Source organism: Larus michahellis, chromosome 11 (assembly GCF_964199755.1).
Source record: "Larus michahellis chromosome 11, bLarMic1.1, whole genome shotgun sequence".
Taxonomy (NCBI): domain Eukaryota; kingdom Metazoa; phylum Chordata; class Aves; order Charadriiformes; family Laridae; genus Larus; species Larus michahellis.
Window position 1 is genome coordinate 4,661,415 of NC_133906.1, and position 19,570 is coordinate 4,680,984.

At 38.8% G+C, this 19,570-nt stretch overlaps 1 protein-coding gene and 1 long non-coding RNA gene across 2 annotated transcripts in view; one reads left to right on the forward strand and one right to left on the reverse strand.

The window, feature by feature from the left end:
* KCNIP1 (potassium voltage-gated channel interacting protein 1) overlaps positions 1-19,570 on the reverse strand; it is a 508,397-nt gene that overhangs the window by 433,350 nt on the left and 55,477 nt on the right. The window lies entirely within an intron of this gene.
* Positions 168-6,044, forward strand: LOC141749688 (uncharacterized). The gene is made up of 2 exons (XR_012589454.1): positions 168-260; positions 4,239-6,044. It is a non-coding gene; the product is annotated as an uncharacterized LOC141749688 (long non-coding RNA).

A 19,570-nucleotide genomic window follows, 5' to 3' on the forward strand; every position in this document is an offset into this window, starting at 1 on the left:
CACCGGACGTTTGGCTGACTTCCACACAGTTGCCTCTAGCCTTAAACAGCTAACACTCAATTTCAGGGTGTTGGGGTTTTTTTCAGGTTTAATCGTCCCCAGCTGAAAACTTACAAAACCCATCAAAGGAAACGTTCTGTAGAAAGCAGGTACGAGCTCATGAAGATGTCTGACCCTGGCCAGCAGAGGTAGCAGGAAGCCCCACACAGACATCCCCTGCGGCCTCCATCTTGGGGTTGTGCTCCCACACAACGTTTCAGGTAAATTTTTCCGTAAGTTTTTCTTAAGTCTTTGCGCTTTCCTTTGTTATGTTCCACAGGGCCAAAGTCAGCTGGCTGAGTGCTCAGACGCTGCCCTTTGAGGCCTCCCCTCCTCAGGGCTCTGCAGGCAGAGGAGAGGAGCAGGCTCCCTGCTGCCTCCAGCTCCTCCCCGCCTGGATTTCAGTACATACCCAAAGGTCTTGTGGTTCCAGCCACCATCACCTTCACACAGCCCAGAGCCTTCATTATATATGACTTCCCCATTTCAGAGATTACTATACTTGCAGGAATCCTCAGCCCAAGGTTATGAATGGGAAACCAAGGCAGGGATTAAAGATATTCCCGAACATTGTTAGAAACATATGGGTGAATAGAGAGTGGTGCATGAGTTTCAGGTGTAAAATAATATTTCTGTCCCCTACTCCACAGATTTCCAACCACTAAGGTAAACAGTAGAGAGTGGTGTAAGGATGGAGGGCGGGAAAAGAGAGGAGCAGGTGGCATTGAAAAAGCCAAAAGCTACTTTTGTCTGGATCGTTCTTGGCTTGACTACACAAAATGAATGATAGATTTGTGGAAAATGAAGTGCTAAGTAACTCCTTCATGAAGCCATCTCCAAGGCTGTCCTTTATTCCCAGAGATCCAATTCAAAGTTGGATGTGTGATGCTTCAAAAGAAAAAATAAATTGTAATAAGGCAGTAAAATGTCAATAGGGAAATCAAGGAGTCAGCAGGTTGTTAATTAGTATATCTCTATATCAAAGGTTTGCAGTGTGTTTAATTGCATTTATATATATATACATCAATGTATAATATGAGAGGGGGAAATGTAGGACAAAGGACATAATGAGTGCTAGGAGCTGTATTAAAAGAAGATATGGGAACTGAGAGGTCTTACATTGTAGAAGACAGACACAGTGTTGTATCCCAGACAGCCCTTTAAGCCTCCCTGGCACTCCAGTTTCACACAGAGAATGAGATTTCTCAGGCATCCATTTGCCTCTCTTGGCCCATACCACACAGGAAAAAATGAGTCAAAAGGAACACAAATGTACATTAACAGGAGCGGATCATCTCAACCACAGCATAAAAGCTGCAGCAGGTTCAGTAGAATGGTAGAGATTTGCAGCCCTGCAGTTCAGGGAAAGCTAGAGTTAACCAAGCTTCCGGCAGAAGTTTTAGCAGCCAAAAGGCCTTTTAAACATAGCCCCCAACACTGACAATCCTAGAAAATTACTTGGGCATAAAGATACTGATAACGAAAGGCCTCAATTTATGCACTGCTGTTATCTGTGAGAAAGTACAAAGGTGGCTTATTCTGCTTGCAGGCAAATATAGACAGTCTTCAGTAAATGGCTGAGAATGCCTCTGAGAAACAAAGGTGTTATGTCCCTTTTTGAGCTTTTTCAGTTCAAATGGCTATTTCAGACAAGATGAGTATAGACAGGTAGTATTTCTGTGTATACAGGATATAAAAATGTATGTGTATTGTTAGAAGTCTAAAGAGGTCACTCAAAGGTAGAAAGGTATACAAAAGTGAGGTTACTCAAAGGGAAAGTTGTGATGTAGGGGAAAGTATTTTTCGCTGAAAAAGCTTTGATATAATAAACTCCAAAATAATACACAGTATGCCCTCTAATTTATTTTACATGGGTTTTCAGCGTGCTTAATAAGGGACTGTGGTAGTTACACAGGATTCAGAAATGCAGCCAGTTCACTCACATCCATGCTTAGTTTAATTTGCTGCATGTAAAATCTGAGAACGCTATATAACAAGGTAATTGTCATCCCAAAGAAATATAAAAGTGCGTTGTAGGAAATTGTTCTTTCCTAATTTGCCATTCAGGATCACAGTGTGGGTGGGTGAGAGGTGAAAATATGCTCTAAGTATGTAATACTCTCATGAGCTAAGTTCAACCAGGGGGTCAGCCAGTACAGTTCCTTCTGACATCAAAGACAGCTAAACCTATTTGCATCAGGAGAAAATTTAATCCCTTAACTTTAAACCACACAGCAAATGCTCAAGAATAATCTCTGGAATAGGCACGAACAAACAGGCTGTGAACTTGGATGCCCTGCTTTCTTACAGCCCTCTGCAGCATAAAGGGAATAGCCCTATTTTCTGTGGGTACATGAGGTGTGGAAAGAGCAATTCCAGAGCTAACTGCTGCCAAGGGTGTCAGGGTATAGCATTCATGTTACCTACTTCATTCCACAGATGCAGTCATCATGCTGTGGAGGCTAAAAAGGCAAAAGGGGATGATTGCTGGGATCCATCATAGATCCTGGGTACTGTTAGAGAATACACTCTAGTATTTGTTTGGGTTTTTTTATATTCTTTTCCTAAGTTTCTGCTACCTGGCATTGTGCGAGACAATTGTCGACTAGTTAGGTATTTGGTCTAGTCCATTCTTATATCTGGCTGCAGAAACACTTTTGCACAGAAGCCAGAAAGTTCTCACCCTAAGTAGGATAATCCAAGTCACTCCTTTTCCCTGTGGTTTGGGGAGGTGTGTCATTGCAGAAACTACCTCCTCTCAAACTCCTTCCCATAATTTTTTTTTTCCTCTTAAGTTTTTCCATGTTGGTATGGTGCATTGTTACATTAATCCATTAAGAAAAAGTAGGATCTTTCCTCCTGCACTGGAAATTGTTTTTAGTTTCCACATGATTCTTCTTGAGCCTAGTGGTCCCTGCTTTCCTGTTTGTCAAAGCTGGATACTTGGCTGGAGCATGCCACAGATTCCCGCCCACCTTGCGCGCTCAGCTCTCCTTCCCAGAGAAGAGAAGTACGGGAACCAATGATATGCACTGTCTCACCCAGACGCGGAAAGGGAGAGGTGCTGGGTGTTCTCTTAGGTCCAGAAGTGTTGCACAGACATACTGTATCATCTTCATTGCACTCCCCTTTGGGGAGTTGTCTCAGGATAGATCATAAATGAAATTGTAATGATCTGTTTGGAAGCAAATCTAGCAGGTACAGGCAATTATTACTACTAGCTGTGTCCTAATTAGCTCTAGATTTGAAGTAACCTAACACACCAAGAATCATAGTCTTATTGGCCCCTAAGAAAAGTATAACTTCAAGGAACAGCTTTGAAAATTGATCTACTTAAAGCGAGGAATTGACACCTTACTTGACTACATGTAGCCTGTGTGGGTAGAGCTCTTGACATGCCAGTTCCCATGCCATTATTATTTGCAGTACACCACTATTAATACTGAGCATTTTCCATGTATAGAAATCCAGCTACATTGGACTAACAAGGAAGTTTGTATTAATCTCTGTTTTTCAAATGTGGTAAACAGACATACAACCAGATGGACTCACTTGCTTGTGATTACCTAGAACAAAGCAGCAGCAATGTCTCCTTTGTACCAGTCTAGCACTTCAGCAGCAGCATCCCAGCCCTGATATTATCTTCTCCACTGGTTTCTGGCATTACTGCCAGGCAGACAATGACCATACTGCATTTTCATTCACTCTGTAATCCCAGTTAGTATTATCAGTCAGCCTCAGGAACATCACATGGAGATTTCCTCATCATTATAGAACTTGATATTTTATGGCACAGTAGTTATCTCTAGACTCAGGCAGCATTTCCTGCTTTAGCAAGGGAGTTGGACTAAATGATCTCTCTAGAGGTCCATTCCAACTCTGAAATTCCATGATTTCTCATTGGAAAGGAATGTATATAGATACCAGCACATCAGTATTTTCCACAAACTGTCCACTCAAATTGGATTGTCTGTTTATTTAATATCCCATCTGTCAAGCGTGACTAATAGTTTATTTATACAGAAATCTAGGGGGAAAAGGGTGCTTATGAAAAAGCACGCACACTAAAATGGGCTTTTTAGAGAGCAGTGAGAAACTAAGAGAATCAAGGTTTGGGTACACAACCTTTTGCCTGAAGTAGAGGTATACATATATACAGAGTGCACATAAATTGAAGTTACAATTCTGTTTTTTTCCAGGAGCAGCCTGACACCTTGGACTTGGAAGTTACTCCAAGCATGTGGTTCATCTCTTGGACTGTGGAAAACCACATTGACCTCCCTGGAGCTTTGTGTAGGCAGAGCTTTTCCCTGCAGAGGGGGCTGAGGCCAGCACTTAGATCCTTCTTTCCAAGCCAAGCACAGTACTTGCCATGCAAGCGTCCTACAGAGAAGTTGGCTGAAGTTCCAGCACTCGTGATATTCCAGTCCTGGACTTCTCTTGAGGTACTTTGTCACTCTTGCTAAAATATACTGGTAACGTCATAATTCAGACTGGGATGACACTGAATACTTTTTCAGACTCTTGAATAGATTTGAATACATGCAAGGTCTAAACCAAAAGGGAGCTACACCATATCTCTGAAAATTACAGAGCCTCTGTCAAAAAAAACCCCACAAATCTGGCCAAACACTGTTCAGTTTCACATCTCTTCGCTACAAGCATCGAGGAAACATATTAGTGACGTGTCTTTGCTTTTATTATGTCTGGCCTTATCATATGTGTCAGCAGGAGATTCAAAGCAGCAGGAAAAGCAGAGCCACACGCAGGCTCTAAAGAAATATTCCACAGGGAGGTGAATTCTGCTCAGTAGAAAGAAACTTGATGTTTTAACATATGAAATGGACGCTTGCTGTCATGCTTCCAGCAGTGTGGTGATGTCAGTATATTAATGAGGTCCTGCTTAGCTTCCACCTTAGCCCTGTATTCTCAGGATAGTTGTGCCACGGAGAGGCGTTAGACACACTGTTCCTTTGTTCTGTCATTCAAACTCAATCCCAGTTTGCTTAACCATAACTAAGGACAGAGATACTACTTGTCAAATACAAAGCTTCTCAGAGAGCAAACAGCATATACTGAGCATAGGGACTGTAATCAACTTGTAAGTCTGGGAAGGGGTAGGTAATGTTCTTGCCCTTGCACATAAGGTAGTGGGAGGTGAAGGCAGCTTCCCCAGAAAGACATGCACCTTCCAGAAAAACTGGACTAGTCCAAAGGCAAGATATTTACTTTTCATAAGCATGTAAGCTCCATGGATAAGTCAGTCTTGGCAGAGGTGATTACAAAGGACCAAACCAAGAAGAAAAAGATTAAACCCTGCTTCCATTCACTTTGGTGGCAATAATTTATCAAAGGGATCTCCAGACTTGTAGGTGGGAGCGTTTATGTTGAATCAGTGGCTGCTCTTACGCCTCCCAGCTCCAATGACATGGAAGCATGCACACATTCATTTTTAATTTATAATAGTTTCAGAGCATGCATGAGCTTGAGCTGTCCCTGAGTGAAGAAGGAGGAAGGCAATGGCTAATATGTTAGCTGTGCTTCAGTGGCTTGGTAGGACAGGTCAGGAAAAGAAGGAAATAACACTGATGAGAACATCAACTGGAAGAACAACTATGGCAGTAAGGAGAGCATAGCTCCTTCCAGAGGCACTATGTCATGGAGTTTCCAAAATGAAATTTCTTCAGCATTTCGGTTTCAGGGAAAATTACAAATATATTTTCTTCACCCTCCATTCCTCACATACTAGGTTTTCACTCAACTTTGACTTAGTTCACTAACGCATTCATTGGTCTGCACCTGGTATATACCTTGACTAGACAAAGTATTTTCTTTCTGTACATTGCAGTCGTTATCTCAGACAGAATTGATTGAAAATACTCTCTCCATTTCTTTTATCTTGTTATGAAATTGATCTAATAACATGTACCTACCTTATACTTATTTTTGGCATCCCAAGAATCTATTTGCCTCAATAAAATAAGGTTTAATGACTTGGCACCTGACGGTTTTATGACAAACTGTCTTTAGCTTGGTGCAGGCATTATGAAACAAAGCACCTCCAGCCAATCTTTCCAAAGTCAGTAATCTTGAACTACTTTTTTGCATCCTGTCCATTCTTGAGGTGTAGTTGCATTAATTTATGCAGCAGACACTGAATTTCTCAGAAAACAGCAAGAGAGATTATATACTTATGCATTTTAATGAGCTATAACAACTTGTTCTACTTCAGAAAAATAAATTCTGGTGAAAGCAAGAAGACTTACATAAATAAAGTCAAGCAGGATTGGGAAGCATAGGTCATACTTCCTGACTGATCTCCTTTTGCCTTAACCAATTTTTTTTTTCTTTAGGCACAAAATAGGTGCGGAATCTTTTGAGCAAAAAGTTAGGCCCTTTCCCAACTAAATCACAATTAAAGTGAATGAAACACCTGCAATTTTGAGGCTATCATTCTTCAGTTAAATGCAGGGAACAGCTACATAGAATTAATGTTTCATCTGACTAAAACAAAGTGAAGCAAGAAAGACTGTTTACAGCAACCGGAAACAGTTGACCCAAACATAGCTTTCACAACTCTTAAGCTTTCTTTGTTTTCCTCTTAAGAGGACACGCCCAGACTATTTTGACAATCTTATAAAATAATGATTTCAAAGTTAAAAATTGACAAGGGTTTTTTGAGATTAAAGAGTTATTTGAACTCTTATGGAAATATTTTCTTGATTTGAAAACTCTAATGTGTATTAATATCTGTCTGGTTTTGTGAATAGGTTTATACCCCTTTCAATTACATCTCTAGCAGATGTTAAGTCTATGCACACACCCAAACATGGCTGTTAACATCCTGACTCTGATCATGACTAAATGGCAAATCTCTAATAGATGGAAAGCTATGAATGGCTTTTGGACACAACTACCATTTGAAGAAGCATGTCATAGTTACGCTGTGAAGAAGCCCCAAGATTGTTATGATACAGAGCAATAAAATTCAATACAGGCTACATTAATTTGATTATATCTTTTATGAATTTGTAGACACCTGTGAGAATTTTTTTTTAGAGTTTCCATGACTCTTGAAAGTTCCACTAATAAAAATGTAAGTGATAGTTCTATTATTATCTTGTTTAAAATTCAATCAACAAATCACAGAGCAGACATAATATCCTGGAATCAGCAGATTAACCATATGTGTATGACTACAGTATAAACAAAACAAACAGTCTGTAAATTACCCTCAGGTGAAATCTGTTCATTTGGACAAATCCACAAATGTTTATAAATACTCAGCATTTGGAAGTTCAGATTCATTCTAAAAAAAAAAAGTCAATCATTAATTAAAAGGGTAGGTTTCATAATAAATATTACTCAAATTGGCTTTACCCAGGATCCTTTTGAAGTACATGTTCCTCTCAACTTCATTGCTTTAGGAAAATACATGAAGGGAAGAAGTCGTGGCTCAGCTAACAATGACAAATTAGGTATTGACTTGAACAAACGTAGGGTTTCGTTCCTGATATTTAAGCAGTAAGATAGGGAGCCTACTGTTTTTGCTTACTGCAACTCACTCTTCTGCACACATGGTACGAAAGGCAGTACTCTAACCATCAATGGCCTTTTTTCATAAAGTCTACAAAACAGGTGCCCTTTGCTCCTCTCCAATTCCAATGCATGGTAAAGTCTTGTTATTCTAGGTTTTTAAATGTTTTTGTTAATTTAATCTGCTTTTAAATTTTTTACTTTATTTTTTAATCCAATAAACTGATCACTAAATCTCAGAATACTTTGGAAACAAGAAAAAGGTAAGTGACAAAAAAAGATGGTAGTTTCCTTATCTGCCAGATTAAGTGCATTGGTGCCAAGAGGCTGACATACTCAGTTTCTTGCAGCAGCAAGTGACAGGACCTATATCACAGTCCACTACTCTATCTAATAGATCTAGATAGACCGACTTTAAGGAAAAGAACTAGTTAATCACTAGATACAGGTGATTGAGAACCAATGTCCCTTTCCAAACAGCCCAGCAATGTGATATGTCAGCTGGATCATGGACTGAGGATAATTTTCCCTCCATTTTTCTTGTGTGCTACTTTATTTTATATGAGCACTTTCAGGTACTGCAGAACACACAGGTGCCTGGTGAGATTTTGGCAATTTTTAATATAGTAGACCATAACTGATTACTTCCATGAGTTCCTCCACGATCTGCCAAATATTTCTATAGCTATTGCAGCTAAAACACTCAGAAGATGGAGTGGGACGCTTTTCCTGCTTTCTCTGAGGATGGTCAGCAACAGTATTGAGTTATTAAGCATCATGCTCCTTATCAGTACCACAAACATTACTTCTGTATAAAAGCAGACAACCCTGCAATCACCCTTCAAGCTGGACTTTTGCAAGACTCTAACATGGTCTTTCCATATTCATTCCTGAATGAATTTAGCATAATGTGAACTTTGCATGCTTGTCCAAAGACAACTAAGTTGATTACTGTTGGTCAGGAATCAGAACAAGACAGCTTTTTGGCTTAAGGACCTTGTGAGTCAAAGCAAGATGGTGGGGAAAAGCTGTCAGAGTTCTGAACATTACTGCTCGTTGTGTGGAATTTTTGTTGCTGTTTCGTTCTTTCTCAAAACTAATCAAATGAAGTATAAACTCAGCATTGCACAAGTTTATCAGCACTGTTCTGAATGGTATCAGCCAGAGAGAATTTCACCAGACTAGCTGGGGTCCAGAAATACGTGCATCTCCCATTGCATCTGAGATTTATTCATGATTGTATTTAAACGCTACATTACCTTTTGAGAATTTGGAGGAACAGGGAGAACTTCCTATACAGTTTTACATTTCCAAACCTTCACCAGACCCCAGAAACATACATGGGAAGCAGGCAAAACTTCTCTGAAGATTACTTACATCTACTAGCTTATGGCAGATATGCTTTGGTCATCCTCCATTCTTCATAGATCATGACAGAGGTACTTGCTGACAGCCCAAAAAGGACCATATCTATCAGGTTAGTTTTGCTATGGGGCCAGACCAAGGTATAAATAGGTAAAATAAACAAATGATTGGAAGGAAGGAGCGTAACTAAATTCAAAGTGGCATACCCAGCAAGAACAGAAATTTGCACCTGGGGCAGCTACAAGAGTCAGGTCTCCTACCTCCCAGTCCAATAACTTCTGCAGAAGGTCACTTCAGCTCACGAGCAATAATGTCTTTTCCAACCACACATATCTTACTTGCAAGGCTTTCTGAGGATGGTAAATTTCATCTAAGTTGTAATGATCCTCCTAGTTAATTATCAGCTAAGAGGAAGTGATGGTCCAAGGTTACTTCTCAACACACCCAAAGCAGCTATGACTGGAGAAATAAAACACATCCTCTTGTGCCTTAGTATTTTATTTATAAGCATTGCAACTTACCTATACAATTAAAAGCAAAACAATGTTTTCTTATGCATTATTCTCCCATTTAGACAAGATGAGTCTTCCAGAATGTGTTTATTAGTATTATATGCTGTTCCTACTGTGTGTTATGCTATCAATTCCAGTGTCCTACAGTAACATTTCTCACTGTACACGTACCATACAGGTGGGCCATGCTAGAACAAGGCTATAAAGGCAGCTATTTATCACACAACTCTAGTTCTGAAAGATGAGAAACACTTTCAGTGCAAGAAGTTCTTGTCAAGTTTCCGTTTACCACATTACTGTTCTCAAAAAACCAAAAGCAGATACTATTGCATCTTGCTCATTTTAGACACCTACACTTTAAAACATCTTCCCCTCCTCTTTCATTCACTACCAGCTTTTCCCCATTATAAACCTTTCCATCTTGCCATTGTGCAATGGGAATTATGGTGACAAAGATCAAGACCAAGACAAGTAACAACAAGCCTGCTAACAGGGAAAGGCTGACCAATTTCAACCATCATTCTCCATCCCTTCTGGCTGTGGAATCCAGGAATTTAAAAGTTTCCCCCATCCCCCTGAGTGAAGCATGTAAGATTTCTAAGAACTACAGCAGTTTCAGCAGTTAAAAAGGAGATGAAGTGATAATTGATTTCCCAGACTTTACTGTTTGTACATGCTTACGTGAACACCACATTCATCAACAATGAGAAGTCCCTCCTGACTTTCTGCATAACAGACTACAGAATTTGGTTCCTTCTTTGAGTCAAGCTCTTTGTGGTTGAGGAACAGAAAATCCACCTTACCCCTTGGTAAACTGTTCCTGTTGCAGAAGTGGGCTCCAACTCAGAAATTGCTGGGTGAACTGCTTCCATGAGCATTGCTGTTGGTTTTGATATACCGGAAAAGCAATGGGTGATATATTTTTGGTTTTATCCTATTTTTGACACTTCTATTTTTAAAAATCAATTAAAGCTGTTGAGATTCATCAAAGAGGCAATAAAATGACAGACCGTGTAGCAGCAGGAGAAGACTAATTGAATACCTATCGGTCCTGCAGCTGTGCAATCAACTTGAAGATAGACTAAAAGAACAGCCACAGGAGCTATGGAGAACTTTACCGATGCAATGCGAAAAGAGCTCAGGAAGTTTTAGATACTGTAAAAAGAACAGCTTGAAGAGAGGAAGGATGATTTTCTTTATTTTTCACTCTAAAGTGAGTGGGCAAGCCTCAGTAGAACAACTTCTTTTAGTATCCTCAGACATGTGTACTATCTTACTATTTCTATGGATTATTTAAAAAAAATTCTCCCCTGATTTTTCTTATCCTTTACAAATCCCCTTTTGTGCCTTTCCATGCTTTATGAGTCTACTTTGAAAGCCTGGAGTTGGTCAGACCGCTGCTTAACAAAATAATCTGTTTTCCCAGTTTGGTATTCTAATGTCAATGAAGAGCATTTAAGTGTATTTTCTCTTTCAGCCTCTTATGTCTTGTAAGATTCTGTACACAGCTAGCCCTTAGGCCACTATTTCGGTATTGTCACTGCTACAGAATATCACAGATGCAGTACCAGACAACCAGAGAGGTAGAAATAACTGCAATGTGGTTTTGATTACCTCTTGCTCTTACCCAACAGGATTAAGGAAAGTTTGACAGTTTATGGAGCCATCAGATCCATCAAAGGGCAAGCAATAGTCCTTTTCAAAATTCAGCACCAATGGGCAAAACTTGAGAATCACTGAGTTTCAAAATTCAAAGCCAAATTAAAAATACAAAGAAAACCCCACCAACCCACCTCTCAAAAGATATGCTTTGTTCTTTCTTATTAGCCAAAACCCCATCATATTTTTATGACTTCTAGTATCTATACTGAGCCTGAGGCATAATATTGTCAGGAACGTACCTGAACAATGCACGGGCTTACTATAAATTATATAGCAACTTTACTCTCATCTGGGTCAAGCCAGCCAGACATCTGCTATCTTTTGGTTAAAAGATGTAAGAAAGACATTAAAATGTTAATATTTCCACCACAAAGCCAAATTACTTTGGATCTATAGGAATTTGTGGTCTTGGTCTTCCTAATTCAATAACCAAGCTTGCAGGTCATTTGAACTAGGCAGGTGGGTTGAAGTCTGAAAGTTGCTACAAAGTATGGAAATACTCAGGAGGCAGGAACTTCTGGACTAAATACCAAACACACTTAACTGGCAAAGACAGGCTTTCAATGACAAAGCAATTAGAATAAAAACAATTGCTGGAAGACTTCTGATAGCAAGAAGTCTGAGCTTCGCTGACTAAGATTGGCCCTACAACTACTTCTCTAACAGCACTTTTCCTTTAGATAGGAGAGAGGATTTTTTTCCAATGCAGAATTAGTTTTTAAATAGTTTTTATTAACTGTACTTAATTTTGATGTTAATTATGCCTTTAAAACAGATAAGTTGATATTTTCATTATAAACTGTCCAAATAAGACATTTAAATGTTAACTTTTAAGTCAGAAATGCTTTCTGAAATGGAATTAATGGATTTTAAGTGTAATCTCTTCAGTTTAGTTTTTATGGAAGAAAACTGACAGTGAGCTTCAAACAAGGTTTGGCTAATGTATGTCAAACATGAGTTCTTGCCCTAGTTAACTATCCCCAAACTGATTATAAAGCACTGTTAGATCAAGGTAGTAACAATGTCACACTTGTGTTATCTTAAACGTTGCAATATCACTAACAGTAGAGAACCATATTTCCTGACAGAGGACAAAGAAAGCTGTCACTGTGTGGAGAAAGTTGCTATTAAGTTTCTCAAACAAGGGAAGGTAGGACTGACTAATCAGTCCCTAAAAGGTGGGCTTGTGGCATCCAGGTTTCTATCCTTCTCTGCAAAGACCTCGCAGACATTTTGCCATATCTGGAAGTATATTAGAAGTTCACATTCACACATCTACTATTATTTCAGTCCGCTTCATTCACACAGCTAACTAGAAACTCACCACAATATTCATTTTCATATTAAAAGGATAAGCATCTAGTTTTATTAAGAGGCGTTGAGGTGAATATTGATTTTTAATCAAAACTTGTAGACTTTTGTAGGACCTTAAGACTTATCACATGTATGCCCCTTTCATGATACAGGATTAGAAATACATGATTACTCACTCATGTCTGCTAGTTATGCCCTTTACAAGACAATTCGTAATCATGCCTCCACTGAAGTGCAATGCAGTATTTGGTGCACGATGCTTAGTGTGTTTCAGTATATGAAGGCACACAGGAGTAGGTGTAGTCCCAAGATGTGCATCTGAATTCTGAAGTCTTTGAAGGTTTAATAACTGAATAAAACATCAGATCTGTGGAACAAATAAGGTTTTTTTGTATTGTCTAACTTTGTCAGTAGAATTTGTGGTAGAATACAGATTCTGGCACTCTCCCTGTGGGTCATGCCATAGCAATAGCCATTGGGCAAACAGCACTGTGGCACTTAGGCATAAGCAGGTGGCAGCAACCCCTCAGTGTCACCTTTTCTTCCCTTGCAGATGTGGTAGCTGGCTGCAGCAGGGTTCAGCTGCCAGGACATAATACAGGAGCACATGTTGTCCAAGGAACAGAAGGCGAGATGGGTGTGGGGAAGCACTTTGTTGGTTAGATCTAGCCAATTACTTGGCTGTTGAGCATAAAAGCTGATGGATGTATGTTCAAAGAGCATTTCAGTGGAAATCAAGCTATAAAAATATCATCCTGCAAGGACAAGAGAGAAGGGTAAATATAAAAGCAGAGGAACTCGTGCTTTTTCATGATCCTGACATATTTTATAGTAATAGAGCTAGTTATATATGCTATTTTATTCTGACACATGACATGAAAGATTTCTGTCCCAGAAAGGAATGATTCTAAGCAAGCTTGATGCAAGATGTGGTACAAATACTTTTAAGAAAGGATTAGAAGTCTGTTCTGTGCTCTTGAAAAACTCTTGGGGTTTTTTCCTGCTGAATCTTTCCCCTCCTGTAAACTCATAAAGTAAGAGAGATACTTAGATATACCTTCTTGAGTCTGTGTGTGTCTATGCCTAATTAACCCAATGTGTTTAGCCAGTAAGTGCTTCGTTTACACTGTCCTTTAGGGATCTCTCTTGAGAGAATTTGAACCCAGACTGTTGTATTTTATTTTGCTTACATACATGTTTGTGCAGGGTAAAACATACTGACCTCAAGCTGTTTTGGTTTAGCAATGGCTTTTGTTGACTTTAGCCAACTGTGTTCACCAAACAGAACCTGCCTCTGACAAGTTGCTCCCAAATATTTTCTTATATTTCAGTAGTAAATATACCTTTTGCTGCAAACCTTGTGTTAAGTACTGTAAAAGTCAGGGAATGCATTTTTAATTTCAAAATTGAAACATCAACAAAATTGATATTGTACATCAATAGCACCTACAAGCACCATCCACTTCTTTGTACAGGTACAAAGAAAAACCTGGCCATTCTTGCCTCTGGAATACCTCAGTTCCTGTCTCTACAGCCTGAACCCTGTAGGAACGCTCTTATATGTACCAACACAAGGGCTGACTTGCAATTGGAAAACTCATGAAGTGAGAAAAAGTAAAATTGTTTCCAATGGAATCAAAAGCAAATTTCTAATTAGCTTTAAGTGCTTAAGTACTTAACTGCAGTTTTGTTACTTCAGTTATTACAGTACAATTATAGTGGCCTAGTCCAACTAAGTTAAAACGCTGCATCCCAGGATAACTCTCCCAGTATGGGAAAAGAAGTATTTCTACCAAAGTAAGTCAAAGATGACTCCCACTGTCACCATTTCTGTTAAGTACAAAAGTGACCCTATAAAGTAAAATGGCTGTATTAGTGAAGTTTGTAGGTGTTTTGTAATATATCTCAGATCTCATCAGAAGGAAAGGTATATTTATCCAGGTCCTAATCATATAGGACCTTTTCCTTTCTACTTACAGTTTTAGTATGTTCTCTTCTGTGTAGTAAGTACGTTGGTTTGTAAAGCGCTTTACAGTCCACCCAGAGGAGGCTCACACACCTCCCTGTGCTTTCATCATGTGGTGATGAAGGGCTACCCAAGGGATTCCAGTGAATCTGTCCTCCACATGGAATAATCAATGTCAGACACTTGGATCAAATCAAAAGGCCAGAGAAAGGGAAAAGCAGGTAAATTGACAGGCAAAATTGCTATGGAAGAGTTAACTATTTTGGTCACAACTCCAGATCTTGAGCCCTTTAAAATGTGTAAAAACACTCACACTTGCTGGTCAAATGTTCATTTGTAGAATATATATATATCCATAACTACTAATTTCCTCAGTGTTTACCTCATCATTCTTTTTCAAAAGACCCTTGGAAAGTAGCATTTGCAAAGACATCCATCCTTAAGCAGTACTATGCAAGAATAAGGTGCTCTTTTGACTAAGTCACTATAGCAGTATTTAAAAATCTGTGTTTCTAAGCTCTCCTACAGTCTTTCAGTATGGCACTCAGCTGTGCATGAAGTTCCATAGAGAAAACAGTCACTGCTGCAAGGAGCCAACCGATCTAAGTAGACAAGGCTGCAAGAGGACAAGGGAGAATTGTAGAAAAGCAACCTGAATTTCCTGCCTTAAAAGAAAAATCCCACATTTCTTGGATTATCTCTCCTGTTAATGCAGACTGGAAGTTCTAAATCCAGGACTAACTCTTATTTATGCTAGAACTAAGACAATGCAGTCTCAATGTCAGAGGAAACTAAACACTGCTTTGCTACAGAGTACGAAAAAACAGTTAAGAACAAATAAACAGTAACCAGTGAGATTAATTATACATTCCTTACGTGCTTCCAAAACCTCAGTAATAATTGGATGTTAGGACATTTGTTCACACCAAGTTTCAGATAAGGCCTCCATTATACCTACATTAAGCTTATTGCTTCAGTCATTGAACCAGATTATTTTTCACTCATGGCATTAAGATTTAGCTCCACTTAAACTACCTTTAGACCGGGTTCTCTAAACATTGTTTTAATTTTGAAACCGATCAGTAATGCATTTTTCAAAAAGCTTATGACCAGAATTTGCCGTTCTTGGCATCTCCTCTAGATGGCAGATTTTAGAAAGAATTTAGCACATGATACATTAAGTGTCCAATTAAAGGCCTATGAATAGACCAGATACATGTAAAGTACTCAATCCTATATGTTTAAGTCAATAGGGTGCATTTGTGCATATCACCCTGGATAATACTGGATGTTCTAAATATTGATTTTGAGGGAGAAAAACTAACAGATTATGTTATATTAATATATTTAGTTGCCTAAGAGTGGTTAGTTATTCTACTACAAATTGAAGCCTTTCATTAAAACAGGTCAGATTTTCTGTGGTGATACTTCAGCTGTGCCCCACCATCACATATTGCAGCTTCTGGATCTGATTTTCATTCTAGACACTTTAAAGAATAGAAGGAATCAGATCTAAACACATTTTAGGCTGAAGTGGGCAGAGAAGTCACAATCTGTCAATTAATTCAGCGTTTCACCCCAAATTAATATAGTGTTTATAATGTAGTTTAGAGCATTCTGTGTTTACATGCATCTTAATTTGATTGGCATTTGCAGATTATCCTGTCGCCTTCCTGTAAGAATCTAGAGCAGAACTCTGATTCTCGTGTCCTTAGGTAGATGGCCCGTGTAGGCAATCTTGTGAATGTGATCTTTCCTACTTACTACTCTGAAATTAAATACAGAAAACATATGTCCTCCTTTGGGATGTTATAAAGCATATTCTCTCATATGTAAAGGGACCAGATTGCAGAAATAGAGAAGAGGGGTAAACTTTGCATTTATAATATAGCCAGGTGATTTCCTTTAAAATGAAATTTTCCTTGAAAATGAACTCTTATGCATCAGACCAGGGTTTCAACATTTTATATAGTAATTCAAGCAGATAAGGCTCTGATTCTTTCTGTTCCCTGCTGACTCCCAATGCATGAATGTATTTTCTGAAGAAGCCTGTTAAGTGAGTTCAACCAGCACACTGAAGATGTTAGTTGTATTTTCAGATGATGCAGCAGTGGAGATAACTACTATCTCTTCTCCTGAACTCAGTGGCAGTTTTAGATGAAGAACTTTCTGCCCTTTCAGAAGCAGAGTCAAGCTGCACCTTGCTTTGACACTAGACCACAGTCAACAACTTTTAAACAACTCGCAGTACATGAAGTTATTTTCTATATAAAGATATAACTATCCATATTTAGTGTTTTAAGCTTCAGATTATCATTCACTTTATCATCTATATATGCTTATGCAGGAGAATGGATTTGTCAAGACTGTCCGAACTCTGCCAATTTTCTTTAACCTCTGTATGAATTTATAATCTATCATTTTTAAAGCGTCATGCATAAAAGATGATCACAAAAGAGAGGAAAAAACTACAAAGGCTTTTTAGTTGTTCTCTGAAGATCTATAAAGCAACAATTATTTCCTTTGTTTTGTCTCCCACTTGGCTCTTCGACAGAGAGGCTCAATCGTATGACAGATCTGAGGGGAAGAATGTTTCAGGATGCAAAGTACCCTTATTTTCAAGAATCCACTGCACATTTTGGGAGTACCATGATACTGTAATCAAAAGCTTTCAAGTACCACTGAAGAACTAGTACGATAAATCCCGGGGGGGGGGGGGGGTGTCTAGAAGGAATTGATCTGCAGACAAAGAAACAGTTTTGGAATGTCATATCATTTCATTATAAATGTCTCACCTTCATCTGTACTGTCACCAAAAAAAGTAAAGTTAAATCTAGCAGTTGTGATAACAGCTGGTTTTTGCATACTCCGCTGCACACTGCCAAATCACACTAATGATAACAGGTACCGAGGAATTCCCACATTTAGCTCCTATTATCCAATTTTTATTCAGTTGGGAAGACATGATTATATTAAAGAACATTTCCCCAGAACTGAGTGCAATATCAAACAAGGAAATCAAAAGTGGGACTGTTAGAATAACAGATATTAAAAATTGTAGTTCTAGAAAAAAGAAAAACATAAGACCCTCTGAAGGTTTCCAAAGGATGTACAAAGACTATAGGACTAGACACAGCTAGGACCACTGAGCCTGAACTATTTTACACTATGAACATGGTAGTCCTGTAGGTAGGTTCTTCTGACAATTTTTTGAAAGCTGTATTAATTTCATCAAAATCTAGTTTAGACAGACAAGCATGAAAGGCAAAATTGGGTTAGCTTTTTCCCAGCATTTAACATTTAGTTTTCAAAAAGGAACAGCAGATTTTGTAATCTAAAAAAACCCAAACACACTGTAGCAAGATGTTAATATCTATGTTCTTCATGCAGTTCCATTTGTAACTACTGGTGGGATGATCAAAAGCAAGGAAGGTGCTTGGAAGTAGGAGTGTAACTGCTGTCTTGTGTTTCAGTAGAATTATCTGGGGCAGGAGTTATGCATCTTCACATAATGGTGTAGCAGGAAGAAGCCTAAATGTGGGAAAACATACCTACCTTAGGCAGAGGCACACAGGTGCCTGCTATATTTGAAAGTTTGAGTGCAACTTCTGAGAAGTTGCATGAGACCCTCAGGAAGATGACATATTGCACATAGTGTCACTCACCCTTAGGAGTGAAAGGGGAACATCTCAAAGCAAAGTGCCAGCTGCAGAGAGAGTGTGGGAACAAGCACAGGGACGTTATCTGCTGCTGTTGGAGACCTGCAGTGCACAGGAAATTAGATGTCCCATAAAAATAAATAAAACTGCATCAGGGAACTGGCTCTGCGGCCAACTCCTGTTCCTAACTAGGAGAATAGGTTTTGCCAAATAGCTTGGATCAGCATTGTAATTGGGAGCTGCAGGGAAGATCACTGCCTAACTTTTTAGGAATGCAAGACTAACAATAGTCTTTCTGAGTACTTATTAGATAATTTGTGCCGTAAAGAGACTGACCCCACAGTTCAAACAAAACACTCAGTTTTATCTGATTTATCCACTCCAGATTTATCCGTTAGTCAGAAATATACAGCTAGTGAAGAACCTATTACCCACAAACACCCCTGAGAAAACACACATTCACTTGTATTACTGTAAGAGACATCACCGCAGGGGAAGCTGTTTATTAGATCATAGGATTGTTAAGACATCTTTAAGGACATCGCAAATTTACGAGTGAAAGAAATAGGCTTGGAGCCAATCTAGCACAGTAATATACATTCACACTGTTGATATCTTTTCCAGAAGTTAAACAGAACTGAATATAGACCTTATGGATTTAAAAGAAAATTTCCACCTCATTCTGGTCTGATCAGTATGTTCACTCTTCTCTGGATTAGTTAGGTTAGTATGACTGCCCCCGGTCTTGTGCAGGAAAAACAACCAACTCAATGACAAACAAGTTGATTGAATTTAAATAAGTTCAAACTAATGCTTTAAGCACTGGCAACAAAAAAAGCCATACCACCACATATCTCGCAAGAGTTTTGAAGAAGAAATCAGTGAAACTGCAACCAAAAAAAGTGGGTTTTTTTAAATACTAAAGCTTCTTTGTAAGACGAGCAATAAGATCATAGTGCGATTTGCCTTGCTTAACTTTATTCCGCCAGGCTAAGCTGGTCACCTCAACCCCCTTGAAAGTCCACAAGGAGAACTGCAACATTTCTAGAGGGCAAATGAACCCAGCTATCTTCAGATGATTGCATTTTAGAGAAGGACTATTGCGTAAAGAAAGAAACAAATACGAGATGCCTCTCTCCCTCTCTCCCCATTTGCTAGATGCCACCTTGAAGACTAGGTAAGGCAGATGATTAAAGATAGGTGAGCTAAAGCCGGTCCATCTTGATTCATTATTGAATATGATTATTCCAACCTTAATTAGCCCAGTGGAGTCCTTATAATTTACTGTAATGTACTTATCCCAGGCCAGTAGAGGTAGACCATATTAATGCAAAAGATTCATTGATGTGTCTAACATTTAAGCTAGTCTTTACTATTAGAGGTATCCGATTTTCACCTAGAAAATGATTCAGCTCGTCACAACACATTTATGAGTAACTAAAGATGGGGTGAATATAACTTTGTATAACTTCTTCATGAGTGACAAACTACAGCATTCACATTTCAGAAATATTTAG